The sequence below is a fragment of the Chrysochloris asiatica genome, unplaced genomic scaffold (genome assembly GCF_000296735.1).
Source record: "Chrysochloris asiatica unplaced genomic scaffold, ChrAsi1.0 scaffold00126, whole genome shotgun sequence".
Lineage (NCBI taxonomy): Eukaryota > Metazoa > Chordata > Mammalia > Afrosoricida > Chrysochloridae > Chrysochloris > Chrysochloris asiatica.
This window is the reverse complement of record NW_006408644.1, coordinates 381,717-408,096: the sequence shown is the minus strand read 5'-3', so window position 1 is coordinate 408,096 and position 26,380 is coordinate 381,717.

Genomic DNA, 26,380 nt, shown 5'->3' with positions numbered 1-26,380 from the left:
ACGGATCAATGGAGAAGAGTCAAGAGTGGGACCCTACCCAGAGAAGCAGTGATGCCTGGGATGGAGTCAGAGACAATGACGTGGAGCGATGGAGCAGCTGGGGACTTTAGATCCAGAGAGGAAGAGCGACTGTGTGCTGAAGACTTTGGTTGGTTGATGATGCATAGAGGGGATTGTAACCATGGCAATGAAATGATATACAATAGAATGAATGTAAAACTAATGTTCTCCCATATAAACTATCATATAATTCACAATAAAACATTAAAAAAAATAATTAAATCAGTATTTAAAACTTTTAAACACAGAGAAATAAGTACCAGGCTTGGAAAGTTGTAGAAACTTTTTTTCTCAGAGTGTAAAAGGAGTAGATGTTGTTGTTGTTAAATGCCATCGAGTCGGCTCCAACTCATAAAGACCCTGTATGTGGTTTCCAGGGAGTGGCTAGTGAATTTGAACCGACAACCTTGTGGTTCAAACCAATCTTGCAGTCCACTGTATTATCCTACGACACCACACCAGGACTCCTCAGATAGTCTCCATTTTATACAAAAATTTCCAGAGAATAAAGGATACTTAATAGCAACGGTGTGTTCATGGGAGTTAAATTAAACTCTTGCTTTTCTGCATATCTGAAATATTTCATAATTTAAATTTTTAAAAGAAAAATGATTACCACAAAGGAGATGACAAATAATTTTCAGGAAAGAGATTAGAGATTCAATTCAGAGAAGCAAACAATAAAGAGAGGGGAAAGGGTGAAGACGACAAAACATGTGAACCTGGGTCGAATATGGGAGTCAAAGACGAAGGTGTGATCTTTTGGAGAGGGCATGAAGACTTTTATCTATTTTATTTTCTAAATTTACTTATTTATTTTCTATTGCCTTCTCTTTCGCCCAAGTTAACATGTGTGTACTCTCGAGCCAGTGAAGTACTCTCCCTTCCCTCCCATCTCTGGTAACCATCAAAGAATATTTCTTTTAGCATGAAAACCTTTTCTTGATATTTTGCAATTGCAGTCTCATGAACTATTTGTCCTTTTATGATTGACTAACTTCACTCAGCATAATGTCCTCCAGCAAGATGGATTGGCAAAGTGGCAGCATCAATGGGTTCAAGCGTGGCAACAATTGTAAGGTTGGCCCAGAATCAGGTAGTGTTTCGTTTTGTTGTGCATAGGGTCACTATGAGTCAGTACTGACTCGATGGTGCCTAACAACAACAACAATGTCCTCCAGGTTCATTCATGTTATAAGGTGTTTCACAGATACACTGTTTTTCTTTAACATTGCATAGTATTCCATTGTATGTATGTACCAAAGGTTGTTTATTCATTGGTGCCATTGGTGGGCACTTAGGCTGTCTCCACCTTTTTGCTACCATGAATAGTGTTGTGATGAACACGAATATACACGGCATGAAGACTTTTTGAAGACAGAAAAAAATAATTTTAAGATGTTTTACTTGTATTGTACAGCCAACTAAAAAAATGTCTGTCTGTATATGCTTGAAAGTGTTTGAGATCAGAGTTATTCTTTTGGATGTGATACTATGTTAAAAATGCTCTAAACACTAGCCACAAGGAGGCCAACTTTAGTTATGTTCCCTATGTATGTTATACAATTAGATTTATGTTTGTAAATTATATTTATAGTTGATATCAAGTCAGCCCTAGAGTCATGGCACTCCCACACACAATGAACAAAGTTTATGAGGATAATGCCTCAATACACTGAATTCTGGCCCTGCATTATCATGATCATTGGTTTCAAATCAGACCAATGCAAGCTGTAGGGTTTTCATAGTATGCTTTTTGGAAGTTGATTATCAGGTCCTTCGTTCTAGTCTGTTTTAGTCTGGGAGCTCAGCTGAATCCTCTTGAACATCATCACAGTAACCTGCGAGTCTCCACTTTCAGACGAATAGTGGCTACACATGAGGAAAGGCAAGACCAAAGTGAAAGGATGGCATATAAAACTCAGAATATTCATGTTTGCCTTTTGGCCACAGCCAAAATCATAGTGAGGTTGGCCCAGGATCGGGCAGTGTTTCGTTCTGCTGTGCATAAGGTGGCTGTGAGTCTGTACCGACTCAATGGCACCTAACAACAACAACAACAAAATCATAGAAGATTACCTGCTCTTACAGAATCCTAAAAGAAGATGGAAACTTACAAATTCATATAAATTACCAAGCTTTTTTCCTTCTCAAGGATGTTCTTGACTGAAGAACCAGGATGAGCCAACTTCTTCTAATGCCATTATTTTGGTTTCCTTTTTACAAGAAATCATAACTTTAGCTCTCCCAATAGTCAGTCTCTAAATACAAGTAGAAATGAAGAATGTGATAAGAGTGAATACTAGGGAACTTCAAAAAGTTGGTGAAAAAATGGAACTGAAAGATAATGGAATTATTCCAGGAACTTTTGAAGCCCCTGTCATATTTCTATTGGGCCTTCACAGAGTAGGAACACTGTAATATTCAACATCATAAGCCACCAATGAATGGAAACCACTGTAGATCAACCTCTCAGTATGGTAAATACACTTTGGGCATGCAGTAGTCAAAAACATGCCTAAAGACTGGTTTCATGAAGATATATGATGTTCTTGTTAAGTGCCATTGAGTCAGTTCCAACTCACAGCTACCCTGAATAGGATGTCCAAGAAGCAGCTGGTGAATCTGAACCGCCCATCTTGAGACTCAAACTAACTTTATGGTCCACTGCATTATCCTACAGTGCCTGTTAAATTTTGGTATTAAATGAAACCACCCCACATAAAATACACACTTAGAAGTCAGTATTCTACAAGGGCATTCAAAAAATTCACGGAAAATGTGTGTTTTGAAAAAACTGAGTGGATTTCAAAAGCTTTTATGAACCAAAGAGAGTTCATACTAACTTTATATAACATGTTTGAACAGGATCTAGTTTGAGACACTAAGAAGATTAAAACATTAGTTTGAAAACAGACCCTATCAGAGCAACATAAATTCTACTAAAATTAAAGAGAAATAAAACATCAATTTTTTGGTGAAGATTGGTGGAAGAATGGTAAAATCACTGATACTTTCTACAAAGTTTATAAGGATAATGCCTCAAAGAAATCAACAGTTCATAAATGTATAACTTGTTTTAAGAAAGGACAAGATGATGTTGAATATGAAGTCCAGAGAGGCAGATCACCCACATTTATTTTGAGGAAAAATAATCTTGTTAATGCCCTAATTAAACAGGACCAATGTTTAACAGCAGAAACAATAATCAACACCACAGACATCTACATTGATTCAGCTTACACAATTCTGACTGTAAAATTAATGTTAATTAGCCATTAGAGATGCAAATCAAAACAACAATGAGATATCCTCTCACACCAGTAATAACAAAAAGTGAAGTTCAAAAGGCAGAGGATGATAAACATTAGTGAGAATGTGGAGAGACTGGGACCCTACTACATTTCTGGTGGGAATGTAAAATGGTTTGACCACTCTGGAAAACGATATGATCCAGCAATTCCTCTACTTGGCATATATCCACAAGAAACATGAGCCAGAACATGAGTAGAACTATGTACATGAATGTTTATCACAACACTATTCACAATAGCCAAGAGATGGAGACAGCTTAAGTGCCCATCAATGGAAGAGTGGATAAACAAACTTTGGTATATGCATACAATGGAATATTATGCTACCTTGGATAATAACAAGGTAGCTGCAAACAACTGCATAACATGGATGAAACTTGAGGATATTATGTTGAGTGAAATTTGTCAGTCACAGCACAAATATTGCATAAGATCATTATTGTAAAAGCTTAAGAAAAATATCCATACTAAAAGAAAAAAGAAATCTTTGTTGATTACCAGGGGTGGGAAGGTAGGGATGGTAGAGCACAGGTTAGGAGATAGTCACATCATAGGTTGGGTGTTGGGGAGGGTAATATACAAGGAAGGGAAGGACAATACACAAGGAGGGAGAGCAGGATGGAAGAACAAGGTAGATATGGCATCACTTAAGCAAGTTTGCATGGGCTAAATGAGACAGAGGTGAATAGGGATGTATGCTCAACCTTGGAAAAATAGGACTCTGTGATACAGGGATCAAGGCATAGTTTGAATGGGTAAAAGAGGGGAAATAATGTTAAGATGCTTGACTGTCTTATGGATTTGTTTCCCTTGCCTACTATGGTAAAATAGACACTTGAAAGGGATAGAAAGGAATACCTGGAAACATGACTACAGAAAGTTTGTAATCCTGTCTTCAGTCTTAACTGATTGGAATACCTAAAACGGGTTCTAGAACTTGCCCAGTGAAATAGGTTTCTTGCAGAGCCTTTGTAGTGCATAGGACCTAAGGTGGAATCCTGAGCCCCATGCAGAACCTTCTGAGGTGAGACAGTTCCACTTGAAAGACATGCAGATCAGCCTGGAGCAACTAAAGGAGCAGAAGATACTTCTTGAAAGAAAGACCAGGATGCAGGGGGATAGGTAACAAAAAGAAAAATGGCAGTCTGTTTGACTATTACAAGAACAAGCAAGCTGTTCACTGGGGAGCCATCAAGGTAAGCTATCAAGTTCCTTTAGTAAAAACCCTCCTCCAAGACTAAAACTCAAAAGGAATGCTAGAACAGGCTTGTAAGCTTGTTGGTGACCATTGATCTACATGGGAAAGTGGGGGAAAGGCAATAATGAAGACATGGACTGAGTTCAACCATGTCCCATAGACTTTTGCCAACCTTAAGATGAAAGAGAGAAGAGGAAAGACTGGTTGTTCAAAGTTTGGGGAAACTTGGGAACTCCTGAGCCCATGATCACTGACCTAGCCATTGAGGGCTAGAGCTGAGAATGAAGCATCCAGCTGTTATGAAGTGCGGGGAGATGCACAAGAATGCCAAAACTTGCAGATAGCACTCATCTGACCTAGTTTGGATGGCTTAATGATCAGACCTCCACTAAAGGAAGATAAAGAAATTTGATACGTGAAGCAAGTGTAAATTGCTACAATTTGATTAACTTGACCTATACTTATGGATAAGGAGCTCTGGTAGCGTAGTGGTTACGAATCGGCCTGCGAACTTTAAGGTCAGCAGTTCGAAACTACCAGCCGCTCCGCGGGAGAAAGATGAGGCTTTCTACTCCGGTAAAGATTTACACCCTCGGAAACCCTGTTACAGGGTCGCTATGGGTCGGAACCGACTCAACGGCACTTAACAACAACAACAACAACAACATACTTATGGATGTAGTAGCTCAGAATGCCAACTGATAGGAAAGGAATCTTCACATCAAGGATCAAACATATTCCCTTGGTATACAGAGTTGATAGGGACAGGCAACTTAGACATTGGCTACCTAAAATGGGGGAACTATAAAGGTGTGTTACTGTGTGTTAATGCGCCAGACTGCAAAGCCAGTTTAACTGCAAGGTCTGCAGTTCAAGCTCACCAGCTGCTCTTCGGAAACCCTATGGTTGCTATGAGTTAGAATCAACTCGAAGGCATTTAACAACAACAACAGCATAGAAGCATGAAGTGGCGGGCTTACAAGTTTTCAAGAAAGAGTTTAGTTTCAGAGTGTGCTGGGTGGGGATGGGGGGCAGGTAGAATCCCTATCTTTTCTAGATGGCTCTGGTGAAAGGAGATGGTGATAGAATTCTTTTGATTCAATAGTGAGTAATTGATATCATAACTAATTGCAATGGTCACAGCTGTAAAGGTAGAAGTTTTGTAACATAAGGGGGCACTAGTTAATCTTATATTCCAGGAACCAAGGACCCTAGGACCATCAAGGGAGAAGAGCATTAGTGAAATATGGGACCCTAACCAGAGAAAAAGTGACACCAGAGACAGAGATGATGGCGCGGATTGAGAGAGCAACTGAGGACCCTAGACTCATGGAAAAAGAAAGGTTGTGTGCTGGTGGGCAGGAGGCTGGCTTGCAAAATGTGCCCTTTGGTTGTTTAAATGGTTATATATTCCTGCATGTTTTTATGTATATTAAAATAAAACAGAGGGAAAGGAAGCAGATACTGTTAACAGATGAAGTATGGAGGGGATTGTAATCATTGAAATGAAACAAAATTATATAGGTTGAGTGCAAAACCGATGTTTTACCATGTGAACTAACTCAATTTACAATAAAAGCTTTTTTAAAAAAATTAAAGGTGAACAAACTTTCTACTAGATGGGTGCCAAAAGAGTTGCACCCAGATCACTTGCAGATTATAAGTAGATTTTTAAACAAGTAGAATTAAGATTCTCAAGAATTTCTTTGAAAGAAACATAGCTTTACCAGTACAATCTGAAGACAAAGCACCATCAAAGCAATGACAACCAAGAAGCAGAAGTGGTCTAGTCAAAACAAAAGCAGACTGGGCACGGTCAAAGCATTTTGCTTATTGACTTTCTGGAAGGTCAGCGAAGGATAACATCTACTTATAATGAGGATATTTTTTTTTAAAGTTAGTCAAAACTTTAGAAGAAAATCACCCCCAAAAGCTTCACCAGAGAGTCCTTCTCAACCACAACAGTTCTGCTCATTCCTCTCTTAAAACAAGGGCAATTTTTCAAGAATTTTGATGGGATATATTTAGGCATCCACCTAAAAATGATTTGGCTCCTTCTTTTTGTTTCCGAATCTTAAAATGTCTTTAAAGGGCAACCAATTTTCTTCAATTAATAATGTAAAAAAGACTACATTGACATGGTTAAATTGCCAGGGCCCTCATTTCTTTAGGGTTTGACTAAATGGCTGGTATCATCACTTAGGAGTCCTGTTGTGGCACTGTGGGCTAATGCACTGGACTGCAAGGTCTGTTTGAGCCACAAGGTCAGCAGTTCAAGTTCACTAGTCACTCCTCAGAAGCCCTGTACAGGGTCACTATAGGTCAGACCCAACTGGGCAGCACTTAGTAACAACAACAGTCATCACTTACAAAATCTCTTGAATTTGATGGAGCTTATGTTGTGAAATAAAGTTTATTTTTCTTAATTTTATCTTTTAATTCCATTTTCCATGAACTTTTTGAAGTCCCCTCATAATTTTGCCAAAGTGTGCTTGTTCTAGAGTATTATATTATCATTAGAAAATACAAGACATGACCTGTTACAGAAAAATTAAAACCCTGCATTTTTTAAAAAGCATGGAACAATAAAGCTTAGCAATATCCAAACCCAAAAAAGATTAGCTTAGCTCTTCTCAAATAGAAAGTAAAAATGGTATGCATGCAAGGCATATATAAAGTGCTGTAACTACAACAAATGAAACTCTCTGGGCAGCTGTTATATAACTTATGTAGACATGACTTGAACTGATGCAGTGGAAATTGCGTAAACAAACAAACCAAAAAGGTTGCATGAGCATTAGCTATTGTGTTATGGCTTTACCCCACTAATTTATTCTCCCTGGCCCTGACCTGGATGTTAGCAACCAATAATAGCACTTAAATTAAAAAAAAAAAAAAAAATTAAAGGCAGCTTACCACTTTTATGTATCTCTGCTCTTTCAGTGTTCACTCTGATGCTTAACCAAGCAGCTGCACTGGTCATGAACTACTTGGGTTTTATGATACCTACAATGATTTTTTAAATAGAAAGAAACTACTCATGGGAACTCTTATCCTTCCATTATAGAAATAATTAAGCTCTTTTATTTGCATGAGGAAAATCTTTGGGGAATGAAGGAAACTACCAAATGGTAAAAAAAAAGGAGACAAGATACAAACAGATCCTAGATATTAAAAATGCAGTTAGTGTTGCATAATGAAAGGTGCAGAGGAACTTAGAAAAATCAACATGTTCAGGAGTTCTCCTTCCTCCTATATTGCAATTGTTCAGCATAATTGGTAATTTACAAATTCTTAAACACACAGATTAGCAACCAATCTAAGTATATATGTTGCTGTTGTTATTGTTAGATGCCAAGGAGTAGGTTCTGAATCATAGCAAACCTGTACAGGGCTTTCCAGGCTGTAAATCTTTTGGTGAACAGAAAGCCTCATCTTTCTCCTAAGGAGTGGCTGGTGGACTTGAACTGCTGACCCTGTGGTTACCAGTCCAGTGAGTATCCTAGGGAGCCACAGTGCTCCAAAGTATAGATGCTGTTGTTGTTGTTAAGTGCCATTGAGTCAGTTTCTGACTCACAGCGACCCTGTATAGGGTTTCCTAGGAGGGGCTGGTGGGTTTGAACTGCTGACCTTGTGGTTAGCAATTTAGTGCTTATAAATTCCAAACTTGCTTGGTGACTATCACCAACCCTTCACAGTTAAAAGACAGGAGGAATGCCTGCTAGAGGTCCTTTTCAACTAACTGCAGGGCTATGTGTTTTACCATCAAATGAACTGAATAAATGGGTTGTGCTCTGTGATATCTTGCTAGACGTGAAATATGCTCATCCATTTACAGAACCTGCATTGTCAGTAGGGCAAGATCAAGACTTTTCAAAAAATTATGATGACCCTTTCCCTATTTTGTAGTTCAAAATACAATTTTATTTTTGGAAATTATGTTTAAAAACGTGAAGCAATAAAAATACAAAAGATTTTAATATGCATATTCAAATTAAAATAGCTTCTTCGTTTAAATTCTGAATGCAACGTGCGTGGTGAGTTTGTTAGAGTTGGACTTTTTTGTTGTTGGCCCTGATTTGCAGGTGTCTTATGCATGCACTTGTAGTCTCTGGGTGGTGCAAATGATTTTCACTCACCTGCTAACTGAAAGGTTGACAGTTCAAATCCACCAGGTAGTGCAACAGAACAAAGGTTTAGCAATCTGCTTCTGTCAAGTTTACAGGAAAGAAAACAAATCTTACAAAACTTAGTTCTACTCTGTTAAATATGAATGGGGTTGCCATGAGTCAGATCTGACACCATGGTAAAGGCAATTTTTTTTTTTATTTTTTGATGTTCTGTTGTGTGTGTTTTTTTTTTTTTTTTAATATGCATGCAATCTACTTACCTACCAGGTAAAGGAGACCTCATAACGTAGTGGGTTGCATGGTGGGCTGCTAACCAAAAGTTGTTGTTGTTATGCGCTGGGGAGTCGGTTCCGACTCATAGCGACCCTGCACAGGGTTTCCAAGACTGTAAATCTTTACGGGAGCAGAAAGCCTCATCTTTCTCCCGCGGAGCAGCTGGTAGTTTCGAACTGCTGACCTCGCGGTTCGCAGCCCAATTCGTAACCACTACACTACCAGAGCGCCTTAACCAAAAGTTCAAATCTACCAGTCACTCCATGGGAAAAAGATGAAGCTTTCTGCTTCCGTAAACATTGGAACCTTGGAAATCCTATACAGGGTGCTATGAATTGGAACTGAACCGACGGCACACCACCACCTATTGGGTGAACTGTTTGGTAAGTTTTCATACTGATTGTATGATTGTATTTATTTATTTTGTTTGCTTTATTTTTCCCCCATGTTTATAGTGATTCTTTTAGAATTATACCTTTGAGTATCCCACCTTTGCAATTTGATCATTATTGCTATTTGGTTGTTTTTGCAATTGACAATCTGGTAAAAAAAAAAAAAAAAAAAAAAAAATCTCAGAGTAGAAATCATACATAGTCTTGGACCCTTTCTTAAGATGAGTCTCAAAAAAGAAATATGAGCTCCAAACGAAAGGAGCACTTTTTTCATTTAAACATCACTTATCCAGCCATTCATTCATATGTTCATTCAACATATTGTTTATCATGGGCTATATATTTTGTGTGGTGTTATAGGATAAGCACTTGACTGCTATCTGTAAGGTTGGTGGTTCAAACACACTAGCCTTGGAAATCCTATACAGGATTGTTATGAGTTCAGAACTGATTGGACAGTACTTAACAAAAAAGGCAATTTAACTTGTTAGGCAATGGAAAAGATTGAAAAAAACACATTTTGATTTTAAAGACACTTTCCTTCCCTCTTTTCCTTTCCCCCCTTTTTAATGATTATCTTGAGGGCTACAATCCTTCCATTTGGAAGAAGGAAATAGCTGAAAAGCTTATATCATTGTTTTGTCACATGTGATTATTAAAGATGTCTGCCCAACTAGTACATACATTGCAAGTGACAAATATCAGGGGATGTTGTTCTGTTTTGTTTTTTAAATATGCATTTAATCTACTTACCTACTGGGTAAAGGAGACCTCATAACGTAGTGGATTACATGGTGGGCTGCTAACCAAAAGTCAGTAGTTCAAATCTATCAATTAAAATTTTCCCCATAGTGCCTTTGTTATTGCTGCTGTTAAGTGCCATTGAGTCTATACCAACTTATAATGACCCTATGCACAGCAGAACAAAACACTGCCTGCTCCTGTGCCAGTCTCACAACCATTGCTATGCTTGAGCCCATTGCTGTTGCCACTGTACTAATTCATCTTGTTGGGGGGTCTTCCTTTTTTCTCTGACCCTCCACTTTACCAAGCACACTAGTGCCTAGGTATGTGGTATTCATACTAATTGTCATGAATTAATTTTTCTCAGAAACCCTGTGCAGGGTCACTATGAGTCGGAACTGACTCCATGGTACTTAATAACAACAACAACGCTACCAGAGCTCCTTGAGAAAGACATACAGTCTCTTCTTATTTAGATCACAGTCCAAAACTTCCATTTTCATCATGTTATCATGCTTCCTCTTCTTTGGAGACTGATCAGAGTACATGTTTCCTTTTTTGGAGAGAGGGAGATTGGTTCAGAGAGTATAAATTTGGTTTTTGAAACCGAAAAATGTAAACTTTAAATTGAAAACCAGACAATTATCTGATTGTATTTGTATAGTAATCTTGCATATGTTGTTGTTGTTAAAGTGCTGTGGAGTCAGTTCCAACTCATAGTGAACCTGTATAGGGTTTCTGAGAAGCAGCTGGTGGGTTAAAACAGCTTACCTTGCAGTTAGAAATCCAGTGCTTTTCCTACAAGGCCACCCCGGACTCTAGTCTTACATATGTTGTTGTTGTTAAGTGCTATTGAGTTGGTTTTGACTGGTTACAAATCGGGTTGCTAACCTAAAGGTCGGCAGTTCGAAACTACCAACTGTTCCACAGGAGAAAGATGAGGCTTTCTGCTCCTGTAAAGATTTACAGCCTCGGAAACCCTGTGCAGGGTCACTATGAGTCGGACCCGACTCCACAGTACTTAACAACAACAACAACATGTCTTCCTCAAGGAGCTCTGGCAATGTAGTGGTTACAAATAGGGCTGCAAACCTCAAGGTCAGCAGTTCGAAACCACTGGCTGTTCTGCGGGAGAAAGATGAAGCTTTCTGCTCCCGTAAAGATTTACACCCTCGGAAACCCTGTACAATGTCGCTATGATTCAGAACTGACTCCACGGCACATCACCACAATCATATGTCTTTCTCATCTCCCATTTCCTTTTGTGTTGTGTCATTAAGTCGATTTCAACTCACAGCGACCCTATGCATATGACAGAGTACAGTTGTCACAGACGATTTCCTGGATATAACCCTTACGGAGTAGAGCCCTGAACACACAGTGGTTAGGCATTCCGCAGCTAACCAAAAGCTCTGGAATTTGAGCTCATCAGGAGAAAGATGTAGAAGTCTGCTCCCATAAAGATTTATAGCCTTTGGAATGTTTCAGAATGTTTTACTCTGCACACCACCACCACCAAGGGTTACTGGAAACCTGGTGTGGTGCTGTGAGTTAATGCACTGGACTGCAAAATCGGTTTGAACCGCAAGGTTGGTAGTTCAAGCTCACCAGCCATTCCTCAGAAACCCTATACAGGGTCATTATGGGTCGCAACCGACTCAAGGGCACTTAACAACAAAAACATAGGGTTACTATAGTCAAAAGCAACTCCTAGGAAAGGGGAGTTTGCTTTCGTCTTTAATGGAGCATACTGTTGTTGTCATTGTTGATACATGCTGACGATTCAGTTCTGACTGAGTGACACTGTATAGCGTTTCCGAGGAACAACTGATGGGTTTGAACTACCAACCTTAGAGACAGCAGTCCAGTGCTTATCATACACAAAAAGCACAATACTAGGTCTTTTCTTCCAAAGAGTTGCTTATTGGGTACAAACTGTAGTTCTGTTGTTTAGTAACAGTGTTTAAGCACTGTACCACCAGGGCTCTTTTCCCATTGTAGGATAAGCACTGGACTACAAGTGTAGTGGTTACGAATCGGGCTGCAAACCTTAAGGTAAGAAGTTCGAAACTACCAGCCGCTCCGCGGGAGAAAGATGAGGCTTTTTGCTCCCGTAAAGATTTACAGCCTCGGAAATCCTGTATAGGGTCACTATGGGTCGGAACCGACTCGACGGCACTTAAAAACAACAAGAAAGTTATTTGAATTGCAAGGTCATTTGAATCTCCAGGTCAGCAGTTCAAACTCACCAGCCTTTCCTCAAAAAACCTATACAGGGTCGTTTTGAGTAGGAACTAACTCCATGGCACTTAACAACATAACAACAGTTCCTTGAAAGGGCCTGGCCCAGTAATTGATCAACAGATGTTTGGGAAGGAAAAGAAGGAAGGATTGAAGGAAGGGAGAGAGGAAGGAAGAAAAGTAGAGAGGAAAGGATGGAGGCAAGGATGATGGAAGGAAGGATATTTTTGATCAACTAACGAGAGGATGTTGCAATTTCCAGCACAAACTAACATAACTGCTGTAATTCTCCTCTAAAAACCTGGAACAATCATTTAAATGGTCATAGAAAAGGATGACTCTAATTAATATCTAACTAAATGCTTTGATGGAGAATTTGGTGCTTCCCATTTTTTATCATGCACATGACACTATAGAAGAAAAGAGATATTTAAAATGGTGGAGATTATGGAAGGATTTGTGGTACTGTGCGAAAAAGCACAAGATCAGTTTGAAAAATAAGGTCAGTGGTTCAAACTCACCAGTCACTCCTTGTAAACCCTATAATAGGTCGCTATGAGATGGAACTAACCAGGACGCACTTAACAATAACAACATATATAACGGGAGGATTGAAATGAAAGACATCTACTAAATTTTTTTTCTTTTTTTGGCAAAACTGATCTCTTTGAGACATGTATATTTTAATGAAATAGCTATCCATTTATTTATTCATATTATCATCAAGTTTTTTATTGAGATATAATTTTTACCACTAGTGGAAAAAATTAGAAATAATTTTTACCACTAGTCATTTCTAACTCAAGGCGACCCCATATGTGTCAGAGTAGAACGGGTGGGGAACCTTTTTCTGCCAAAATGTATACTATCATTTGTGGGCCATACAAAATTATTAATTTAAAAATTAGCCTGCTGTCTTGATCCTAAATGTGAAAATCAACAGACTTACCTGTACAATGTTAAAGACCCTTAATGCCACCTCCCAGACAATCACTGCCCTAAGTGTAAGGGCTTTAGAGCAGATAATGAAAGTTAGTTGTCTTAGTTACCTTAGTTACTAAAGTGGTTACCCATGTTAGTAGTGAGGGTCAGGTTTGTATTGTTATAGGAATTTTCATATGTTTCTATATTCAATGCTCACCTTGCTGTATCACCCTTTGTAAAACCTGTGTAAAACTTAACAACCTAAGTTTAGTTCTTTTGGTCTAAGAAACAATACCCAGGATCAAAGTAACTATTTTCATTTGAAGCAAACTTCATAGAAACAAAATCTAAAAATAACAGTGGGGGATGATAGCAAGGATTTACTGACTTAAACAAAATGGAATTGGTTTAGTCATTAAGTCTCAAATGAGGACCCTGCAAATGAAGAAGTTTATAAATTAGCTAAGATGACCTTATGGTCCTAGAGGGAGAACAGGACAAGGAGAAATAGGGCGTGCTTAAATCCACCCAGATAGTTATCTCAGGAATTAAGCAGCTGAGACCTTAAAGGTAAAATGATTGAAGAAGTTTACTGATTTATTGTTTCCCTTTTCCAAAGAATGCTGTCTTGATGTTAAGATAGATTAAGTATACATCCAAATGTAAGTTACCCTATATAATGTGCCTGCTCTTCATAATAGACAGGATGGTTTTGAGAAATTATTCTCCCCATCCTCCAGACTGCTGGCTTTTTGTTAATAAAGCTTAGATTGGATCTCCCTGCCCCACACCCACCCCGCAAAAATTAGCCTGTTATATTTGTTGTGGCACTGTCAATTAGTACTGGACTGAGAATCACAAGGTAGGCAGTTCAAACCCACCAGCTGCTCCTCAGAAACCCTATACAGGGTCTCTATGAGTTGGAACCAACTCGATGGCAGACAACAACAACAACATATTTGGTCAAATATTTAATAAATTTACTCCTAACCTGTGGGGCTAATGCACAGACTGCAAAGTGGTTTGAATTGCAAGGTCGGTGGTTCAAGCTCACCAGCAGCTCCTTGGAAACCCTATATAGGGCCACTATGGGTTGGAATCGACTTGACTGCACTTAACAACAACAACAACAAAGTGATTGCTGGAACTGCGGTTGTCTTGGCAAGTCCAAATTTTGTGACCTTTATAGGGTCTGTGGACTGGACAGTCCCCACTCCTAGAATAGGAATTTGCTCCACAGGGTTTCCAATGATTGATTTTTTCAGAAAGTAGATCACCAGGCCTGTTTTCTGAGGATCCTGTGGGTGAACTTCAGCCTCTAACTGTTTGGTTACCAGTCAAGTTCATTAACCATTTGCAGTCCCAAGGAAATCAAAGATATAGTTTACATACAATAAAATTCATCCTTTAAAAGCGTACAATTCAGTGCTTTTTAGCATATGAACAAGGTTATGTGACCATTCCCACTACACATAATGGAGAACATGGAGTCTTGATGTGTTGCTGTAGGATGAGTACTGGACTGAAATGTAAGTTTGAATCACAAGATCAGAGGTTCAGGCTCACAAGCCTCTCTCCGAAAACCTGTACAGGGTGACTATGAGTCAGAACCAACTCAATAGCACTTAGCAACAAAAACAATGGACAACATGTTCCCCCCAATCTCCTCAGACCTAGGCAATCACTGATAAACTTTATTTCTCTATGGATTTGCCTATTATGTATGTTTTACATAAATCGAGTCACTCCATATGTGCTATTTTGTGATTGGCTTCTTTCACTTGATGTTGTCAAGATCACCCATATTCTAGTAAACATCAGTATTTCATTCCTTTTTATGGCTGAATTATATTCTGTTTATGTGTATACCTAATTTTGTTACAGATTAGTCAGTTGATGGACATTTAATTGTTTCCATTTTTTATTATGAATAACACAGCTATGAAGATTACAGTTTAAATATTTGTGTGGACAAATATTTTTATTTCCTTTGGGTATCTTCCTACTGTGGAATTTCTGAGTCACAAGGTAAATTTTAAAAGTCCACGAGAGCCAAAATATGATCTTCAACATATCCCACCTGAATTTAGAAACCATCTCAAGAACATATTTGATGCATTAGACACTAAAGACTGATGATCAGAAAAATTTTGGGATGACATCAAGAATATCACCACCACTCATCTGTCAGTTTGTTGTACTGTGGTGACTTGTGAGTTGATGTGATTCTAGAAGCTATGCCATGGGTATTTTAAATACAAGCAGGGTCACCCATGGTTGACAGGTTTCAGATGAGCTTCCAGATGAAGACAGACTAGGAAGAAAGAGTGATGAACTACTTCTGAATATTTTGTCACTGAAAACCTTATGAAGAGCAGAGAAACACTGTCAGATATAGTATCAGAAAACGAGCCCCTCAGGTTGGAAGGCACTCAAAATGTGACTAGGGAAGAGCTGCCTCCTCAAAGTAGAGTTGACTGTGATGATACGAATGGAGTAAAGCCCATGGGAGGAAAGTCCACCGGACCTACATTTACTGATGGGCATAACTCAAAATGAAGAGAAACATCTGTAAACATCCGTTGATAATTACAACATGGAATACATAAAAAAGTATGAATCTAGGAAAATTGGAAACTGTCAAAAATGAAATGGAACACATACACATTGATATCTTAGGCATTAGTGAGCTGCAATGGACTGGTAGTGGCCATTTTGAATCTGACAACTACATGGTTTACTATGCCGGGAATGACAAATTGAAGAGGAATGGTGTTGCATTCATTGTCAAAAAGAACATATCCAGATCAGTCATGAAGTACAATGCTGTCTGTGATAGGATAATATCTATACATGGCAATGATTGTGAGGTTGCCCCAGGACCGGGCAGTGTTTCCCTCTGTTGTGCATAGGGTCATTTTGAGTCAGAATCTACTTGATGGCACCTAACAACAACACCAACAACATTAAGAATATTATGAAGGAAGAAAGCAAAAGGTCATTAAGAAGAAAGATGGAAAAGACTGACATGAATGTAAGAAGAGACTCTGAAATTTGCTTTTCAGCATAGAGATGTGAAAGCAAAAGGAAGAAATGAGGAGGTAAAAGAACTGAATAGGAAATTTCCAAGGGCAGCTAGAAAATACAAAGTTATAGTGAAATGTGCAAAGACCCCGTGTTAGAAAACCAAAAGTGAAGAACATACTCAGCAATTCTCAAGCTGAGAGAACTGAAGAAAAAACTCATCTCAATATACAATATTGTAGGATTCTATGGGGGAAATATTGAATGATGCAGGAAGCATCAAAAGAAGATCGAAGGAACACAGAGTCACTATACCAAAAAGAATTGGTCACTATACCATTTCAAGAGGTAGCATATGGACAAAAGCCAATGATACTGAAGGAAGAAGTTCAATGTACACTGAAGGCATTGACAAAGAACAAGGCACCAGGAAGTGATGAACTACAAACTGCAATCTTTCAACAACCTGATGCAGCACTGGAGGTACTCATCCATCTATGCCAAGGAATTTGGAAGACCTGGCCAAATGATTTGAAGAGATCCATATTTGTGTCCATTCCAAAGAGAGGTGGCCCAACAGAATGTGGAAATCATCAGACAATATCATTAATATCATATGAAAGTAAATTTTTGCTAAAGGTAATTCAAAATTGGCTATAACAGTATATCTACAGGGAACTGCCAGAGATTCAAGCCAGATTTAAATGAGAGACATCATTGCTTGCTGGGGTCTGACCTCGACATAGTTGTGTTGTTCACGAGTGTTTGGTTCACGAGGAGGGGAGATCCAGCGGTGATAGGGATAGTGAAAGAATACACAGACAAACAGAAGAAGGGAGACAATGAGGCACCCCAAAGCCAGGGTGGATACATCACTGGTGGGCAGGCTTGGGACTACAGGCATCATGGCCTCTGCAGGCAGCAACTCACTGCCCTGCAATCTTTACTGCATCCCTTCCAACCCGTAATGCACTGCCATCTTTACTCCATGCCTTCCAACCAGTAATGCACACCTGGGGAGGCTCGGGCCTCTGCTTTATTCAGGGGAGGAGCTTCACGCCAAGCGGGGAGGGATCTTTACAGAAGAAGAATGGTATTATTCAGACAAGACAATCTTTAAGATAAGTTAAGCCAGTAAACCTTACTTAAACCAATATTCCTTTCTTCCTTACTGGGTTTAACCTTCACTTGGATCAAACTGATTGAACCCAGGGTGGTCCGAGGGCATTGTCCCCATTGTCCTTAATCCCGTATTCCCAGAATTTACCGCTCCACCCCAAATGAATATACCCCGGGCAGTTCCTCTCCAGAGCCTCCCTGCTTAATCCCAGTAAACCTGTCCTTGTTCGTCCTCTGAGAAAGTTTTACTGCCTTGGTTCTAGGGGGAAAATCTTGACCTTAGAAACTTAGGGGAATATTGCATTTCTCTGTGGACATCCAGGGCTCATGTTTGGAATTAAATAAATATGACTAAACAATTTGATGAAAAACAATTTGCTATTAACTGCCAAGTGGCTTCATTTGTTACACTCGGGTCTATAGGGCCTTGAACATCTGACCAGTTTTACATGGTCCGCAACAATTGCTGACATCAGCTGGATCTTGACTGAAAGCAGAGAGTACCAGAAAAATGTTCATCTGTACTTTACAGACTATGTATAGGCCTTCAACTGTGTTAATCCTGACAAGCTATGGACAACATTGCAAAGAATGGGTATTCGAGAACACTTAATTGTGCTCATCAGGAACCTGTACAAAGACCAAGAGGCAGTTGTTCATACAGAACAAGGGTATACCGAATGGTTTAAAATCAGGAAAGATGTGTGCCAGGGTTGAATTATTTCACCATACTTATTCAACCTGTATACTGAGTAAATAATCTGAGAGGCAGATTATATGAACAAAGAAGAACATGGCATTGGGATTGAAGGAAGATTTACTAGCAACCTGCAATATGCAGATGATGCAATCTTGCTTGCAGAAAGTGAAGAGGATTTAAAATACTCACTGATGAAGATTAAAGAACACAGCCTTCAGTATGGGTTGTGCCTCAATTTTAAAAAATTAAAAATCCTTACAACTGGACCAATAAATAACATGATAAAAGGAGAAAAGATTGAAGTTGTTGAAGACTTCATTTTGCTTGGATTCACTATCAACACTCATGGGAGCTGCAGTCAATTAATCAAACGACGTATTGCATTATTCAAATCTGCACTAGACCTCTTCAAAAGGAGCTCTAGTAGCACAGTGGTTAAGAATCAGGCTGCCAATCTCATGGTCAGCAGTTCAAAACTACCAGCTGTTCCATGGGAGAAAGATTAGGCTTTCTGCTCCCGTAAAGATTTACAGCCTTGGAACAGACTGCACGGCACACAAGAACAGCAACAACAGACCTCTTCAAAGTGTTCAGAAGCAAAGATGTCAGTTTGAGTACTAAGGTGCACCTGATCCAAGCCATGGTATTTTCAGTAGCTTCATAAGCACATGAAAATTGGACAATTAATAAGGAATATCATAGAAGAATTGATGCATCTGAGTTACAGTGTTGAAGAATATTAAAAGTGTCATGGACTGTCAAAAGAAGAAACAAATCTGTGTTGAAAGAAGTACGTCCAAAACGCTTCTAGGAAACCAGGATGATGAGACTTCATCTCACATACTTCAGGCACATCAGGAGGGACCAGTCCCTTGAGAAGGACATCATGCTTGGCAAAGTTGAGGGTCAGTGAAAAAGAGGCAGACCCTCAATGAGATGGATTAGCACAGTGGCAGCAGCAAGCAACTCAAGCGTTTCATAACAATTGTGAGGATGGCGCAGAACAGGGTAGTGTTTCATTCTGTTGTGCATAGGACTACTATGAGTCAGAACTAACTCAATGACACCTAACGACAACAACGGTAATTCTAAATTTAACCTTTTGAAGAACTGCCAAACTGTTTTACACAGTGGCTGCATCATTTTGCATTCTCACCATGCATAAGGCTTACAATTTCTCGACATTCTTTCCAAAGCTTTATATTATGTCTTTTTTTTTTTTTTTTATTATAGTCATATAATAAACCCCATACAGCATTGGTATGAGTCAGAATTCACTGACTCACAGGATGGCACTTAACAACAACAACAATTGAGTGTGAAATGAGCATCTCCATATTTTTTTATTTGCAGTCTCGTGACGGCTTAAGAATGCTGAACATCTTTTCATGTTTTTATTAGCCAATTGTGTATCTTTTTATTTTTTAGGAAGGTCTATTTAAATCCTTAGCCTACTTTTTAATTGGCTTGATATTTTATAAAATGACTTTTTCTTCTGCCTGTTCAGTCTTTTCTTTCCATTCTGCCATTTATACTCATCCTTACTTGATACAGGCTAGTGTTGTGGTTTTGGGGCTGACGGTTTAAACAAAGCTGACGGTTTAAACCCAACAACTGCTCACCAGGGAAAAATGAGGCTCCTGAAGATTCACAGTTCTTGATACCTTATCATGCAGTACTACTCTGTCCTACAGAGTCCTGGTGTGGCACTGTGGGTTAAAGCGCTGAACTGCAAAATCGGCTTGAACTACAAGATTGGCAGTTCAAGCTCACCAGATGCTCCTGAGAAACCATGTACAGGGTCGCTGTGGGTCGGAACCGACTCGATGGCGCTTGACAAAACCAATACCATCAGTCGGAACTGACTCAATGGCACTTAACAACACCAACTTATATGTAGAAGAGGGGTTCAAACCTAGATCTGTTCACACGCTGTCACTTAAACCAGGCATAGTGTTGGTTAATGACATTTAAAATAAAATCCCTAGTCTAGAGAGGTATTCACATTGTTTAATATATTTCAAAAATTGCATATTTTCCTTATTTTTCGCTAACACATAGGTGCTATACTTTACTCTTGATTTTCACTGAAGCTATAATTTAATAGGAGGAGATAAGAGAAGAATGCTATAATCTTCTATTTTATTTTGTGCTTGTATTTTCCCCGGAAACACTTTGCCTCAGAGAGAAGACCATAAAGTTTTAAGTACCAACTCCTCAGCCTCCTTCTGAGAAAGTGGCCCCAAGCCTTTTGTATAGTTTAGTTTAGTTTTTTTTTTTTTTTGGCATAAAAATGCCAAAGCTCCTGTCCAGGAATTCCTCCCATATATTGACTTGATTGTTGTTAAAGTACCAGTCAAGTTGGTTCTGACTCACAATGAATCTGTATAGGATTTCAGAGATGTGGCTGGTAGATTTGAATCCCTGACCTTGCGGTTGAAACCGACCTAGTGGTCCAACACATTATCCTGCAGCACCACATCAGGATTCCAAACTGACTTGATGGGGGAAGCCATTTTCTTCTGAGGTGGTTTTTCATGGAACTCTGTCCAGGAAGGATGTTCCGTATTATATGACTGCAGACTAGGAGAATTAAGAAGAGACAAGTGCTCAGCATATATCCTACATGATAAAGTATTTTGCCAGTTTTCTATTGTCTATCCAAGTCACAAATCGGGTTACTAACCTCTGGGTCAGCAGTTCGAAAATACCAGCTGTTCCATGGGAGAAAGATGAGGCTTTCTGCTCCTGTAAAGATTTACAGCCTCGGAAACCCTGTGCAGGATCACTGAGTCGGAACCGACTCCACGGCATAACAACAACAACATCCAGGTAAGATAGCTACTGCAATCCTGAGTGATGGCATGGTGCCATCATAGAGAGTGTTAATCCTTTAGGGTGATTCCTTGGTCTTCGCAGAGCCTCTCCCAAAGAATTGAAGTGAGGGCCATTGGACGAGGAAAGGAGTTCATTGAAAGTCAGTTTTTTGGTTTGCTTGTTTGTTTTTTACAAGTAGGAAGACTGTTACAAAGCTAAAGTATGTTTAGAAGAGGGAACAGGCATTCTCTGTGGAGAGAAGACCTAGTGAAGTTTCAAAGTAGAGGTTTTTGTCCTCCCTGGTCTAAAGATGTAGTCGATTTGATTTCTATGTATTCCATCTGGTGAGGTCCATGTGTAAAGGGGAGGCTTATTCATGTTTATTTTCAGGAATGGGAGGAGTTTTGGGGGAAGGCCATGCCTTTTATGTCCTTATTTGGTCTTAGTCAGATCTGTCATGGCATATGTGGGTATGAGTTCTTCCATGCCAATGAGGCAAAGGTTACCAGGACACTCAGTGGTCTTATTGCACATGCTCCAGCTGGCAAAGTCTTTTTTTCCTCTTCTCCTGACTGCAGCACTCTGCTAGCTGGTGAGTGGCCAGCTTCCTTTGGATCACCAGATCATCCAGCGGCATCATTCCTCAGGAATTTCCCTTGTCTGTCCTTATCAAGAGTGAGTGGAAAGGTGATCATCTGTTCTCATTTCTCTGTGTAAAGCTGGAGTAAAAGCTCATCACTGAAGGTAATCTGTGCTTGTATACGCCTTGCTATCCTGTTTTTTATATATACTACGGCGGCACTTAACAACTGTGAAGATCACTTATGTTCTATCTCATTTTAAAGGAAATGAATACTGGCTGAGAGACATTTGTGGTCAGTTACAATTAGCAATGTTTTGGAGGTCAGAGGTTTCCAATTACAAACATGGGGCACATTAACCAATAAACAAGATAAGCATGGGCTTATTTGTGCTAATTTATTCACCTATAGTAAGCAACTTCTGGAGTCCTGGTGTGGCACTGTGGGTTAATGCTCCAGACTGCAAAGCCGTTTGAACTGCAAGGTTGGCAGTTCAAGCTCACCAGCTGCTCCTTGGAAACCCTATACAGGGTCGCTATGGGTTGGAACCGACTTGACGGCATTTAACAACAACAACAGTAAGCAACTTCACTACAGTGAAATTTCTGTACAATTTAGAAACGCTGGTGGCACAGTGGGCTAAGCATTGGATTTCTCAGCAAAAGATTGGTGGTTTGAAACCACCAGCTACTCCTTGGAAAAAAGATAAGACAGTCTGCTTTAATAAAGATTTACAGAAAACCTATGGAGCAGTTCTACTCTGTCCTATAAGATTCCAAGAGTTGGAATCCAATTAAGGGCAAATGCTTTGGGTTTTTTAGTTAGTGAACAATTTCACATGGATTTCACCACATCTTTGAAGTGGTAATAAACAAGTGAAACTGTTCAAGAAAGACATGGTGCTTACCTTGTTTATTAGGTAATCTGACACCGAGTACAAATCCCAGGTTTTAGTCTTAGACAAGTCACTTAGTCTCTTTAAGTCTCAATTTCTTCATCTTTGAAATATGAATAGTAATAGTACTTTGTTCATAGGGTTGCTGTGAGGAATATATAAGAAAATGTATGCCAAGCGTCAGGATTATTGTCTGACACATTACAAGTGCTTAATAAATGCAAACTGTCATGTTGTTGGGTGAGTAGTTTCCAACTCATAGTGACCATGTAGAGGGTTTCCAAGAATGACTGGTTAGTTTGAACTTCGAACCTTGTGGTTACCACAATTAGCAGTTGAGTGCTTATGTTACAGAGCCAAACCAGATATCATGTTGGTTATGTGCTGTTGAGTCAGTTCCAACTCATAGTGACCATGTATAGTATTTCTGAGGCTGTAAATCATTACAGAAGCAGAAAGTCTCATCTGGTAGTTTCGAACTGCTGACCTTGAGGCTAGCAGCCCAACTCGTAACCACTACTCTACCAGAGCACCTCCATTTACTAGTAACAGACTGCTTTTGTGTTGTCTAATCACCTGGTTCCTTAGTTTTTTCTTTACAGGAGCAGAAAACCTCATCTTTCTCCCGAACTCTGTCTAATGGGCCTCAATTGTTGACCTTGTGTTGCGGTCCTGTGCTTATCCTACGGAGCCATCACACTCCTCCCCCACAATTCTATAGTATTAATGCCAGGGTAAACTTTTGTTACAGGTACTGGAATGTACCCACAATATTTGTCATAGCATTAAAACAAATTTTCAGCTATCTAAACCTCTACATCAATAAAATAGACCCGGCACAGGATAGAGAATAAGTTTAACTACAGCTCTGGTAGCGTAGTGGTTACGAATCGGGCTGCGAACCTTAAGGTCAGCGGTTCGAAACTACCAGCCACTCCGCGGGAGAAAGATGAGGCTTTCTACTCCCATAAAGATTTACACCCTCGGAAACTCTGTACAGGGTCGCTATGGGTTGGAACCGACTCGACGGCACTTCACAACAACAACAACATTGCATTGTAGAATGGTTGATAGAACATTAAATTAAGAAAAAGTTGGATGTTGAATACATAGCTAAGGTCTACGGACAGTGTCTTAAAAATAAGCAAATAGAGTAAAACCTTCAGAAACAGGAACTTTTGAAAGGTGGAAACCTGTCAAATACTTTCACTAGTAGAGATCAATAGAAAGTGTTAAAACTGTACCCTGTCAAAGGCACAAAACTTTTGGACCTGGAAAAACAAGGCAGTCAAGTTGAGTTCTCTCTCTCTCAGTTTTCAATGTACTTTCATATTCATAAACACGGATAAACACACACACTTGGTTATATCACAAAAATAATACTGGATTAAATAGAATTGGTTTTTATATCAGACTGATATTTCTTAGGAAATTTATAAGCATGACATATGGTACAGTTAAACCTGTGAATACCACAAAATAGTAATACTGCTGCATAGCAAACTACCACAGAACTCAGTGATTTACAATAATTGTTGTTAGGTGCCATCGAGTCGGTACCAATTTATAGCGACTTTACACACAGCAGAACGAAACACTGCCCGATCCTGGGCCAAACTCACTACTGTTGCCACGCTTAAGTCCATCGATGCCACCACTTGGCCAATCCATCTCGTTGGGGGTCTTCCTCATTTTCTCCCTCGTTTTCTCTGACCCTTCACCTTACCAAACATGATATTCTTCTCCAGTGACTGGTCTCTCCTGACAATATGTCCGAAGTATGAGAGATGAAGTTTGGCCATCCTGGCCTCCAAGGAACACTCTGGCTGCACTTCTTGCAAAATAGATCTATTGGTTCTTTTGGGAACCCATGGCACTGTCAATATTCTCCTCCAACACCATGACTCAAAAGCATCAATTCTTCTACGGTCTTCCTTATTCACTGTCCAGCTTTCACATGCATATGAGGTTATTGAGAATACAATACCATGGCTTGGGTCAGGCGCACCTTAGTCCTCAAGCTGACATCTTTGTACTTCAACACTTCAGATAGGTCTATGCAGCAGATTTGCCTAATGCAAGACGTCGTTTCATTTCTTGACTGCTGCTTCCGTGAGTGTTGATAGTTGATCCAAGAAGAATGAAGTCCTTGACAACTTCAATCTTTTCTCCATTGATAAGAACGTTGTTTATTGGTCCAGTGGTGAGGATTTTTATATTCTTTACATTGAGATACAATCCATACCGAAGGCTGTACTCTTTGATATTCATCAGTAAAGGTTTTAAGTCCTCTTCACTTTCAGCAAGCAAGGTTGTATCATCTGCATATCACAGATTGTTAATGAGTCTCCTCCAATCCTGATGCCACATGTTTCTTCATATAACCCAGCTTCTCAGATTATTTACTCAGCATACAGGTTGAATAAGTATGGTGAAAGAATACAACCCTGTCGCATACCTTTCTTAATTTTAAACCACTCAGTGTTCCTATGTTCTGTTCAAACAACTGCCTTTTGATCCAGGTACAGATTCCTCATGAGCACAATTAAGTGTTCCGGAATACTCATACTTCGCAATGTTGTCCATGACTTGTCATGATTCACACAATTGAAAGCCTTTGTGTAGTCAATAAAGCACAGGTAAACATCTTTCTGATATTCTCTGTGTTCAGCCAAGATCCATCAGACATCAACAATGATATCCCTTGTTCCACGGCCTCTCCTGAATCCGGCTTAAACCCCTGGCAGTTCTCTGACAATGTATGCTTGCAGCCGTTTCTGTATTACCTTTGTTGTTGTTGTTGTTGAGTGCTGTCGAGTGGGTTCCAACCTATAGCCACCCTGAACAGGGTTTCTGAGGCTGTAAATCTTTATGGGAGCAGAAAGCTCTCCCACGGAGCAGCTGGTAGTTTTGAACTGCTGGCCTTGCGGTTTGCAGCCCTATTTGTAACCACTATGCTACCAAAGCTAACTTTAGTAAAAATTTACTTGCGTGGGATATCAAAGAGATTGTCCAATGATTTCTGCATTCCATTGGGTCACTTCTCTTTGGAATGGGCACAAATATGGACCTCTTCCGATCAGTTGACCAGATAGTTGTCTTCCAAATTTCTTGGCATAAATGAGTGAGTGCCTCCTGTGCCGTCTCACTTTCTTGAAAGATTTCATTTTTTATTCCATCAATTCCTGGTGCCTTATTCTTTGCCAATTCCTTCAATGCACCTTGGGCTTCCTCCTTCAGTAAAACAATTAGCATTTAGAAATTGCTTGTGGCTATGCAGATTGACTGGAGTAACTCTGCATTAGACTTTAGTTCCATTTGAAGTCTGAATCCAGTCTTTAAGGTCAAAACATATATTTAGTATATGTTTTCACCACTGCAGAAATTAGAATTTTTCAGAGGGGCAATACCAGCACATTATCATTTATAGTCACATTTCATTAGCCAAATGAACTTACATAACCTAGTCTGATATTTATGGGGTGAGAATACATATTTCTGCCAGAAAGGTGGGAAAGGAAATTGTCTGGAAAATAATCAACTCTTGATGTGGTTCTGTAGGATAAGCATGGGACTGCTAACCTCAAGGTAGGTGGTTCAGACACAATAGCTGCTCCTTGGAACACCCACACTTGCGGATAATATCCACTTGACTGGCTTCAATGACTGGATGATCAGAACTCAACTAGAAGAAGAAAGAAGAGGAAAAAAAGAATAATCTGATACAATTTCATGAAGTTGACCTACACCTATGGTTGCAGTTTGAAACTACCAGCGGTTTCACGGAAGAAAGATGAGGCATTCTGCTCCCATAAAGATTTACAGCCTCAGAAACCCTGTACAGGGTCGCTATGAGTCAGAACCAACTCCACGGCACTTAACAACAACAACAAATGGTTGCAGTAGCTCAAAAGAGGGAAGAATTCTTTACAATGAGGATCATTCCCACCCCTCCCATACACAGAGTA